This window comes from Danio rerio, chromosome 18, assembly GCF_049306965.1.
Source record: "Danio rerio strain Tuebingen ecotype United States chromosome 18, GRCz12tu, whole genome shotgun sequence".
Lineage (NCBI taxonomy): Eukaryota > Metazoa > Chordata > Actinopteri > Cypriniformes > Danionidae > Danio > Danio rerio.
Genome location: NC_133193.1, coordinates 35,460,399 through 35,471,801, shown reverse-complemented (window position 1 = coordinate 35,471,801; position 11,403 = coordinate 35,460,399). Strand labels below are relative to the sequence as shown.

The following is an 11,403-nucleotide window of genomic DNA, read 5'->3' as shown; positions in this document are numbered from 1 at the left end:
TGGTAGATATTCTGATTTCTGTTTTGGCTTTACCATAGACATCTAAAAACGAAATGCATTTATCTCAAATATTATTTTTATTGCATTAACATTGTTCATTTGAAAGTTTTTATCAGTTTTCCTTGCATGTCTTTATGTATACATTTTTAAAAGTTTACAGTCTTTAAATAATTGGTATGGATATTGACATCTTGTCAACATCCACTTAAATAATATAGTTAGGTATTAACATGTAAACATTATTAACCTTTAGGGAATTTTAGATTATTTGACTTGTGTTGTTACTTTTTCATTATAATTGTTTATTCATTTATTTTATTTGTGAAGACAGGCAAGGGACTACTTTGCTTAAAAGATGCTGTTTTAAGATGCTGGATGGTTCCATATAAATAATTAAAAAAAAACAATGTATGAGATTAATGCATTTTGTGTTTACATGTCTATGGTAGCTTACGGCCATAACACCCTGGCAATGCCCGATCTCATCTTAACTTGGAAGTAAAGCAGGGTTGGGCCTAGTTAGTACTTGGATGGGAGACCGCCTGGGAATACCAGGTGCTGTAAGCTTTTTGAAGTCCTTCATTGGGGGCGAGGTAGTGGCGCAGTAGATACACTGTTAGACCTTACCGGGTGTTTTTACAGTAGAATACTGGCAAAACTGTTGCCAGTTACTCACTGTAAAAGTTTGGTTACAGTAAGTAACTGGCAACAGTGTTGCCAGTTAATTACTGTAACTGAACCATTACAGTGAGTGGCTGGCAACAGTGTTGCCAGTTATTTACTGTAACTGAACCAATACAGTGAGTAGCTGGCAACAGTGTTGCCAGTCAATTACTGTAACCGAACCATTACAGTGAGTAGCTGGCAACAGTGTTGCCAGTTAATTACTGTAATAGAGCAGTAGTGGTAACTAACTGGAAACTCTGTACAGTTAATTACTGTACTGTAGTGTTACAACTCACAGCATTATACTGCATACACATTAATAGTATGTCACAGTCTTACTAAAATTAATTAGTATTCCTACCTGTTATTAAAAATAGAAGGCATAAAAAATTAGACAAATGTATTTTATTGTTTTGGCAGCAAACAAATATACAACAGAAAATGTATAACAAAATTAAGAAATCAGCAGATAAAAATATCGTCTTACATACACTGTTAACCCTTACTGTAGATTATGCAGTAAATAACTGTAAAATAGCCAGTGTTTAGCTGTAATGAAAAGAAACAGTATTTTACTGTAAAAGGAGCAGGATTTGTATGAAATTCTGTAGTGCAAAGAATAAATTACAGTAGTTTACTCTATGTACCATTACAGATATTTACTGTGATAATAAATAGTAAATTACTGTTCAACCTTTACTGCCCCATCTATTCTGATGCTTTATGTTGCTATTTTATATTTATTTTATCTCTGTGTTTTCTTTGGTTCCTTTTATGTTTTTAACATGGAGTATCAGGAGTCAACCAATGCCACAGAGCTTATTAAAAGGTAAGTGTAAGATATGGACGAAATGCATTTAAAGGCAAAAATATTCACACAGAGCAAAGAAATTGTCACAATAATTTTTATAACTTTGTTTACTTTTTCTATAATTAATCTAATCTAATTGCCTAGTTTGACTTATAGTTAAGTAATTGCACTTTCAACTGAATATTAGTATTTTATATTTATATTTTATATATATATATATATATATATATATATATATATATATATATATATATATATATATATATATATATATATATATATATCTATCTTAAACAACACGCACATACAATTTTGCAGAGACTCAAGAATTTGTCTGGAAAACTGGCAAGTAAAAGTGCCATTAACAGTATAAAGGCTTTCCTAAATAAATGTATAAATCATGATATTTGTTGTGTTTTTTATTATTTTTATTACAGATTTGGAACGACATGAGAATCAGATTATTTATTTATTTATATTCTATGGATGAAGTTTATATTATAGCATATTTTTATTGTTTTATTAAACAATATGTGCATAACTGTGATAAATGTAGGCAGTTGCTTTGAAAATATGCTATGTACCAGGGGTGTCAAACTCCTGGAAGGCCACAGCCTAGTAGAATTTAGTTCCAGCCCTGCTTCAACACACTACCTTTAGATTTAGTTTGATCAAGTGTGTTTAATTAGTATAACTGCACTGTTACTCTGTAGATTGTGCAGTAAATAACTGTAAAAAACAATGATTTAGGCATCACCACACACTCCCACAGGCTGTCCGTCTTATTCTAAACACAAAGGTGTTAGAAAGAGTTTTCAGAAAATGCTGGCCCTTTAAGAGAGCCAGGTGTTTGATTTGTTTACTGCTGAGTGTGCTCTATTCTCTGTCTATCAATTGAGATGTTGAGTCTGATATGTTTAGGCTTTAAATAAGAATCTACAATGAGTAAGTAAAATGTGTTCAAATGTTTTTGAGGGTTTATAAAATAAGGCTGTGTTTTAAGTTATATTGTTGTTATCTTGAAATGTGTACTTGAAAGCTACATTGTTAGCTAGTTAGCCTCTCCTCATATAACTTCTTACATTACTTTTGTTTAAGTATATGTATTTATTGGATATTGCATACTGCCATAATGTACAGATGCTAAAAGTTGTATGTATCTTTCTGGCAACTAAGCCAAAATTAAATTCCATCATCTCAGTAAGGGAACATGTGCACATTATCACAGGGAATCACAAAAACATGATACACAGCCATCCACACACAAAAGCTCCCCTGTCCGGTCCCAGGTTGTGAGTTTGTTGCTAAGTATTTTTCAGAGCAGTGTTTCCACCTATGAATTTATATTTGAAACAATAAAAAATTTGTTGTCATGAGATAATTATAACAATAAAAGATTGGATCCTTTGGTTTTTCGGTGTTGCCAACTTTATTTTTGTTTTCTATAATTATTTTAAACTTTTTGAGATTTGACAGAGCTTTTAATTATTTAAAACTTTAAAATTTAAAATAATTATTTTGTTTTTTGCTGTTCATTTTTTTTTTTTTTTTTTTTTTTGCATGGTCAGCATTGAGGAGAGAGTAACACATTTCACTGCAGCACTTTGTGTGTGTGTGTGTGTGTGTGTGTGTGTGTGTGTGTGTGTGTGTGTTTATTGGATATGTGATTGTGATAAATGTTAGCAGTTGCTTTTAAAGTATGCTATATACCAGGCGTGCTTAATCCTGTTCCTGGAGATCTACGTTCCTGCAGATTTCAGTTGCTATCCATATCAAACACACCTAAACCAATTAATTAGGACCTGAACACCACGTGATAATTACAGGCAGGTGTGTTTGATATGGGTAGCAACTGAAATCTGCAGGACCGTAGATCTCCAGGGGTCAAACTCCAAGTTACTGGAGAACTGCAGGGCAGCAGAGTTTAGTTCCCACCCTTCTTCAACATTACCTGTAGATTTCTAACGAGCCTTAATTAGTTTTATCAGGTGTGTTTAATTAGAGTTACAGCTTAAAGTCCCGGTCACACTGCACTTCTCTCCCTTTAGACTTCCAGTCATACGCATGTGAATGCTGCAGACCTGGAATGCAAGCTCATGCGACAAATTTTACAGTTTGCAGCATTGGAAAGTTCAAGCTTGGAGAACTCTGAACTGCGAAATCACATCATGTGATTGCTTGAGACTAATCACAGATCAAACCATGACCTCTCTGAACAAAAATTATGGACCAGTTGCTTGCTTTTTCAATCTCTAAATATTTTGTTTAATCCCACTCCTTTTCGCAGAGCCATGTGACAGAATTTTGCATGCTTAAACGTTAGTTTGACTGCAGCCTTTCTGTGCAGACCTGGGGCTCTCAGTAATATGTAAGATGATATTTATATCTGCTGATTTCTTAATTTTTGTTATACATTTTCTGTTTTGTATTTGTTTGCTGCATAAACAATAAAATAAATTTGTCAGAATTTACAACTTAATTTAAAGAATTAATAACAGGTAAGAATACTAATTAATTTAAGTAACACCTTGACATACTATTTTGTATGCAGTATAATGCTGTGAGTTGTAACACTACAGTACAGTAATTAACTGTGCACAGTTTCCAGTTAGTTACCACTACTGCTCTATTACAGTAATTAACTGGCAACACTGTTGCCAGCTACTCACTGCAATGGTTCAGTTACAGTAAACAACTGGCAACACTGTTGCCAGCTACTCACTGCAATGGTTCAGTTACAGTAAACAACTGGCAACACTGTTGCCAGCCACTCACTGTAAGGATTCAGTTTCAGTAATTAACTGGCAACACTGTTGCCAGGTACTTACTGTAACCAAACTTTTGCAGTGAGTAGCTGGCAACAGTGTTGCCAGTGTTCTTCTGTAAAAAAGCCTGGTAAGGTCTAACAGTGTATTACAGGTCTGCACAGTAAGGCTGTGGTCACACTAACGTTTGAGCATGCAAAATTCTGTCATACGGCACTGCGAAAAGAAGTGGGATTAAACAAAATGATTAGAGCTTAAAAAAGCAAGCGACTGGTCCATAGCTTAAATTTTTGTTCAGACAGGTCATGTTTTGATCTTTGATTGGTCTCAAGCAATCATGATGTGATTTCGCAGGTCAGAGTTCTCCAAGCTTGAACTTTCCAATGCTGCTAACAGTGACATTTTTCGCATGAGCTAGCATTCCAGGTCTGCATTCTGCATTCACATGCGTATGAATGGAAGTTTAAAGGGAGAAAAGTGCAGTGTGACAGGGACTTTAAGCTGTAACTCTAATTAAACACACCTGATCAAACTAATTATGGCTTGTTAGCAATCTACAGGTAATGTTCAAGCAGGGTGTGAACTAAACTCTGCTGCGCTGCAGTTCTCCAGGAACTTGGATTTTGACCCCCATGGTATATAGCATATTTTTAAAGCACACATGCAAATACACGCACACACAGTTATTTACTGCATAATCTACAGGGTAACAGTGCAGTTAAGCTTTAACCCTAATTAAGCACACCTGATCAAACTAAATCTAAAGGTAGTGTGTTGAAGCAGGGCTGGAACTAAATTCTGCTAGGCTGTGGCCCTCCAGTAGTTTGACACCCCTGGTGCATAGCATATTTTCAAAGCAACTGCCTACAATTATTACAATTGTGCACATATCGTTTAATAAAAACAATTAAAATATTCAAACTTCATCCATAGGGGGGGAAAAAAATTATAATAATCTGATCCTCATGTTGCTCCAAATCTGTAGTAATAATAAAAAACACAAAAATTACATGATTTATACATTTATTTAGGAAAGCCTTTATACTATACTGTTAATTCCACTTTTACTAACTTCAATTGAAGTTTTCCAAACAAATTCATTGAGTCTCTGCAAACATGTATGTAAGTGCTGTTTAAAAATTTTTTTTTAAATAACACATTTTTACTAGTCATTTAGCAAAATACTAATATTCAGTTGAAAGTGCAATTTAAAAGCTGAACTATAGGTTAAATTAGGCAAATTAGACTAATTATAAAAACGTAAACAAAGTTATAAGAATTATTATGACAATTCTTCCTCATTCGCTAAGTATTTGTCTTTCCTACTTAGGGTGACCAAACCCTTAATACATTTATACAAACAAAACTGCTTTAAAAACGGTCTGTCCCTCGAGCATCCGCCTGTTGTTTGTAGCTTTAGCCTGCTAGCGCCGCTGGTCAGCTAAAGCTACCGACCTCTTTTACCATACACTTTTGACTTACTGGCTTTGCTCTTTACCCCGTAAAATGTCGCTTCCGTCTCTGTCCTTGTGTGCAGGAGAAGCATCGATGGAGGCGTTGGAGCTGGAGCTGGAAGAAGTGGAGTCCCAGATCCGGGCACTGGTGGTGAGACGGTCGCGGCTACGGGAACAACTTCTTGTTGTACCTAATGCTAAGGCCGTCTCATCACCTAAGGTACGTGGAAATTACAACCACATCATTCCCTCTACCTCAACCCCGCGTCCTTCTCTGTCCAGGCCCAGCGCACCCGGGGCGCGGCTCAGCCAGGCGTCGTTCACGCCGACACCCGGCTACCACGGCGCCTGGGTGCAGCCGCGCAAGGTGCTTCCCAGATCCCGGGGCAGAACGTCTCCTCCTGTGTTCGAGATCTCCACGGAGAACCGCTTCTCCCCTCTCCGCGAGTCGGGTCCCGATGTGGCCATCATCGGTGACTCGATCGTTCGTCACGTCCTTGCCGCCTCCTCAAAGTGAAGTTTCATAAACTAATTTCGAGAGGAGCACGTGATATGATTGTGCACCGCTGGCCACTCATCCGTAATCAGTAATAATCCAATCAGAATGATCCTAGCTTAGTATAAATGGATCACTTTCTCCCCATTGCTTCATTTTGGAAGAATGCTTCCCGCTACAAACGCTCCAGCATTTAAACTACGCTTCAGCATCATTCAACCTTCTGGCATGGAAGAACAAACAATCAACAACAACAACTTCTCCAACCAGAACCCCGCTCTCCCCAAAACTCCAGCAGCTGCCTCGCCAGCAATCGAGCCAGAACCCCCGCAAGAAGCCGGCATATCAACTCTTCCATCTTCTACTTCATCTGCCCCTCGCTACACAAGCCACAACTTTGTCTAAACTTATGACGCCGGCGATTCAAGCCACCGGAGAGGAGCCGAACTCACAGATCACCTAACGTTAACGGTCCACTTTCGGTAACGTGCATGCTTTAAAGGGAAGTCTGGCGAGATCAGCGTGAATAGAACGCTTTAAATGAAGAACTCACCTCTCAGCCTCCCGCTGGTCAGCAGATCCATAACATTCTGACAGCTGAAATAGTTCGAAGGCAAATGACCAGGCAATCTAATCCATAAACATCATTCCATAACACCTTCATTCGTCGATATACATCCATGAAAAGGTGCACTGATATCCAAACCAGCTGCTGGTCAGAGTGGAGCCATACTTTCACGCATAAACATTGTAGCGATCTGATCTACAAAATGGCCGCCGGCCTTTGCACTCTGAACTCTTGACCGTGACTCCAAGGAGCCAATAGCTTAAAGGGGAAGTATCACCATCCAATGAGCTTTCCAAAACTGGAGACGGTCCCGCCTTCTCTCCCGACAAATTCATGAATGGACTGCGTGCAGAGACTTTGATTCCGGCCAAATAATCATGTTGAGATTACAGACATGTTACTTATCATGGATGGAGTAAAGCCATGATAAACATTACATTCACACAGTTCCTATTAAGTGGCTACATCGTTTTTTAAGTTTGATGTAGGCAGTTGATATATTTACATTTTATTAATAATTATATATACATATATTTAAAAAAAAAAAAAAAAAAAAAAAAATTCTGTAATGAGTATTACCCAGCAAGTGATAGACAACCTACACATCAAGCAGAAACCCTTTTGTATCACGCCAATTGTGACTCTCATATCAATACACCTGAATGTCAGTCAGTTTATAATGACAGTAAGAAAACAATTTCCTGCTCGACTGCAACAAACAAGAGGAGGACATTTCTGGCCATGGAGTAGCTTTTCATACTTATACTTTGTGTTAAATACATTTGAGTTTTAAAAACTTCTATATCAGTAAGGGGTTTAAACTCCACTCCATCATCATCTCACCAGCTCTCCAAGAGGTTTCCTGGACTTCCAGCATAGAAACGCCCCATACGCTCAGTTCTCCTTCTAATTACCACCCTGCAGGAGGACAAATGCCCACTTCTACAACCCTGGCACATTGTGACATTAAGTATTGGAACATGCATTAACAAAGGCGCTTCCATTCACAATCATCCATACACTTATGAAGACTCCTCCCACGAATATCAGCCAATACAATTAATCATGTCTGCTGTACATGTGCCATGTTGCTAAGATTTTATTTCTAATTCTCTCTTGTTTTCCATTTTAGAGTTCAAGACTGCCAGCTCCTGAAACTGCCCTCATTCAACCCATCACACTCTTCATCCTTTCCCAATGTATTTACACTCTTCGCAAAGATACTTTCTGCCTATACAGGCCACACCCTTGATACCATATTCACATATTGTTACCCCGAGCTACGACCCCCGCAGGGGTCGTCTCACCGTCCCTTCCAGGCCTAAGCAATCTTTATATATATATATATATATATATATATATATATATATATATATACACCTGTACATAGATATATATTTATAATAACGCTGTCACTCCCCCGCTCCATCTCCTAACGGAGTGTTCCTCGAGCACCTAACTTATCCCGTCACCCTCTAACAGGAGTCTTCACTGTCCAAATCCCCTTTCCCAGACTCCTGCTAGAGTAGGCCAGCTTGCCCTGTTCCCCGGGCGCCGACCCCCGCAGGGGTCAGTCACTGCCCCCCCCAGGCCACTGAAACTCATTATATATGTATATCTATGGACTTTCGTTTATAGATATATATTTATATAGAGCGCTGTCACTCCCCGCTCCATTTCCAGTCGGAGTGTTCCACGAGCATCGACTCCAGCAAGAGTCTGGCCAAACTTGCCACTCACCCTCTAGCAGAAATCTCCACCGCCCAAATCACACTTCACGATTTCTGCTAGAGATGGCAAAATAAAAAATTGCTGCACCCAACTCCCGCAGCGCCCATTCTGACTCAGAAGTCTCCTGATCACCCCCTCCAGGCCTTAGATTATCCCATTATATATATATATATTTATATACTCTCTCATATATACATATAAATTTATATATAGCGCTGCCACTTCCCTGCTCTATCTCCGTTTGGAGTGTTCCTCGAGCATTTTTGACTCTTAATGAGCCAACCCCGCCCACCCCTTATGGCCCCCCTTCACTAGTCTCCACCCAACCCCCTCCCCCGCTCTGGCTTCCACAGGAGTCAGCTTCAAACTTTGCTCCAACTGGAGCCCCCTACTCTTTCTTCATTCCTTAATTACTATATCCAGCAGCCGGATATAGTAAAAACTTTCTAGCTTTTTGGGGGAAATTCTTTGAAATACTCGGCTGCTGTCCCGAGCTAGAGGCATTTTTTGGGGAGCGATCGAGACCTACCTGATCTCGGTTCTCCTGATATGCTTCTAGACCGGGCGGGAGCCCTGGGCTCAAATATCTCCGAGCTCAGGGTTCTCTCCCGGGACAGCATGCCAAACCTGCTATAAGTGCCAAGCATATCTAAGTGGGAACTCTTGAAAGGTAATAAAGTACGTACTTTCTGCTTTCCTGGTGCCCGTGTGAGAAATATTTCTACACAGATTCCAACCATCCTGGGCGCTGCCGAGAGCCCTGGTGCCGTTGTCCTCCACGTGGGGACAAACGACACCGGGCTCCGGCAGTCGGAGATCCTGAAGAAGGACTTCAGGAGCCTGATCGAGATGGTTCGACGCACCTCGTCCGCCACGCAGATCATCGTTTCTGGGCCGCTTCCTACCTACCGCCGAGGAAATGAAAGGTTCAGTAGACTTTTAGCTCTGAATGAATGGCTAATAACATGGTGTAAAGAACAGAAATTGCTCTTTGCTAATTACTGGAATCTTTTCTGGGAGCGTCCTAGGCTCTTCCGTCCTGACGGCCTGCACCCCAGTCGAGCCGGAGCTGAACTCCTGTCGGACAACATCTCCAGATTACTTCGCACCATCTGACTAGCAGGTAAAAATTCACAAAATTCACATTATAGCCACCTATCTGGCAAATCCTATAGAGACTGTGTCTGTTCCTCGTATTATTAGATTAAGAAATAAACGTACTGTGTGCTCCAGAAAAAACAATCTAGTAAGAATCAAACCAGAAAAACCAGTTGAAAGTGAAAATACAAATTTCGTAAAACTTGGTCTCCTAAACATCAGGTCACTTGCACCTAAAGCACTTATCATTAATGAAATAATAACAGAAAACAATCTTAATGCACTCTGTCTCACTGAAACCTGGCTGAAACAAAATGACTATATTAGCTTAAATGAAGCAACTCCTCCAGGATTCTTATATAAACATGAGGCTCGTCAAACTGGTCGTGGTGGTGGAGTTGCATCAATCTTTAGTGATTTCCTTAATATTAAACAGAGAAACGGACTTATGTTTAGCTCCTTTGAAGTATTATCGCTTAATGTTCAGCTTCCAGATACTATGCAAAAACCTATGTTATCTCTCGCTTTAATCACCATATATAGACCCCCAGGACCCTATGTCAAATTTCTAAAAGAATTTTCTGATTTTATTTCTGACTTACTAGTCAAAACTGATAAAATGCTAATTGTAGGTGACTTTAACATCCACATTGATGACGCTAATGATACATTAGGGCTCGCGTTTATGGATTTAATACACTCACTTGGGATAAAGCAAAACGTTGTGGGTCCAACCCATCGCTTAAAGCATACATTAGATCTAATTCTGTCTTATGGAATCGAGGTTATTGACGTAGACATTATACCACAAAGTGATGATATTACATATCACTACCTCTTACTATATAAGCTGTGTTTACCTAAAATCAGCAAACCCGCTCCAATACTCCGCCCTAGTAGAACTATACCAGCAGTAACCAGCAGTATGGATGCCATCTTTACTAGCACACTAAATACTGTGGCACCCATCAAATTAAAAAAGGCTAAGGAGATTAAAACTATACCATGGTATAATAGTCATACTCGTGCGCTCAAAACAGCAACCCGCACCCTGGAACGTAAATGGAAAAAAACTAATTTAGAGGTCTTTAGAATTGCGTACAAAGACAGTATGTCCAGCTATAGGAGGGCTTTAAAATCTGCCAGGACCGAGCACCTGCGCAAACTGATAGAAAATAATCATAACAATCCTAGATTTTTATTTAACACCATCTCTAAATTAGCAAATAATCGGTCATCCTTGGAACAAACTACTCCACCGCAAATTAGTAGTGATGACTTCATGAATTTTTTCAGTAATAAAATATAAGGCTTTAGACAGAAAATAGGAGATGCCAAACTTTCTGCACCGGCTTATACTCCAAATTCTGTAAATATTTCATTAAATCATAATAATAACCTACACTGCTTCAAAATCATAGAACATGAAGAGTTAGTAAAAATTATAAATAGCTCTAAACCAGCTACATGTATGCTGGATTCAATTCCAACAAAATTACTGAAAGAGCTGCTACCTGCTATAGGAGAACCTCTTCTTAACATTATCAACTCTTCTTTATCTATAGGCCATGTTCCAAACTCTTACAAGCTACAGTAGGTGAGAGTTCAAAGTGGCTATTAACGCCGCGGCTTGTACCGCCGCCATTTGAAATAGGTGCCGCTCTGTTTTTAGTGTATGACCGCAGTTTGTGAATGAGCCGCCAGGGGGCGCAAAGGGACGGGATGCGAACGGACAGAAATAGCCCATACAGCTACTGTGCTTGTAAATGATATTAAACAATAAGTCAAAGCATTATAATTCCTTTATTAATAAT

General features: G+C 39.0%; 1 pseudogene; it reads left to right on the top strand.

Moving 5' to 3' along the window:
* The first annotated feature begins 448 nt into the window (after positions 1-448).
* Positions 449-567, top strand: LOC137488372 (5S ribosomal RNA; annotated as a pseudogene).
* Positions 568-11,403: the final 10,836 nt, after the last annotated feature.